Genomic DNA, 1,267 nt, shown 5'->3' on the forward strand with positions numbered 1-1,267 from the left:
CGAGTCGGCTGACCTGGGTCTTGTCAGGACTTGGCTGCTTTTTAGTAAACGGTGAGTACAGGCAGCTGCGGATTGTCTCTGAGCTCATGGCCTCACACCCATGGAGGAGGAGGACATTCCCATTCATCCCAGGGGGTCGCTAAGATGAGGGTGACTCGCTGAGCACAGCACTCAGCACGTGGGAGGCTCAGAGCACACAGCACTAGTGATGTCGAGAATAACTGTATTTTCCTGTCCCTCCCTCGTCAGAATCCGTCACGCTCGGCCCTCCAAGACCCGGTGGAAACCTAACTCTTGTCAAGGAGAACCAGCTCCCCATGGTCTCTGCTCCCACCTTGCAGCCTCGATTGGAACAACCAGAACCAGAGGACGAGACGCTGCTTCAACGGCAGCCAATGCCGCCCCTTATCACAGCCTCCCCCACCGTCGGCCCCACCCCCAAACACCCCTCAACCACAGCCAATGCCGCCCTTATCACAGCCTCCCCTCACCGTCGCCCCCCCCAACACCCCTCCTTCTTCAGCTCAAAGTCTGGTTCTGGGTGAAGCCGCCTGGTCCCCTGACCTGATACCCAGGCCGCCAGGAGCAGTGACCACGCCCTCGTGTCCTGTTCTCAGGCCGTGTGTCTCCCGCCCGACTGCAGGGTCCCGAGGCCGAGGGTCCTCGCTGCCTCGTTTGTACCCACAGATTCTCGTGGAACTTGCACCTGGGGCAGCTGATCCGCGTGTGGACGTAACGACCCCCCTGGTCCCGGGGCAGATGGGGCAGGAGAGTCACGCTCCTCCCTGAGTTGTTTTATCATCTTTTCTGGAGTGGGACCCCGTCGGGAGGCGCTGCTGGCGCTGCGGTGCCCCGTGCACAGGTACAGGTGTGCCGGGCTCAGGCCCGGGTGGGGGCTGGGGCCCAGGTGGGGGCTCAGGCCCAGGTGAGGGCAGGGGCCAGGTGGGGCCGGAGGGCTGAGACTCGCTCCCTCCGAGTCCTGGAGAAACAGCACGAACTGAGGCCTGTGCCTTCCCGGCCTGGTCCACCGCACACCCCACTGGCTGGGAACCACTGCAGGGCCAGGGCCCCGGGAATCAGTCCCTCCGACATCACTCTGAACACCCCCCTCTGCTGAGAACCACGTGGAAAAGCTTCCCCGTCAGAGCCAGGTCCCCTAAAAGGGCTCTGGGAGGAAAAACAGCGATTCCAGACCCTTCCCTTACACAGTCAGGAGACGCCGCGTAAACCGCCCCAGCCGCACCGAAGAGAAAAGAAACGGCTTTCG

Source organism: Myotis lucifugus, unplaced genomic scaffold, assembly GCF_000147115.1.
Source record: "Myotis lucifugus unplaced genomic scaffold, Myoluc2.0 scaffold_730, whole genome shotgun sequence".
Lineage (NCBI taxonomy): Eukaryota > Metazoa > Chordata > Mammalia > Chiroptera > Vespertilionidae > Myotis > Myotis lucifugus.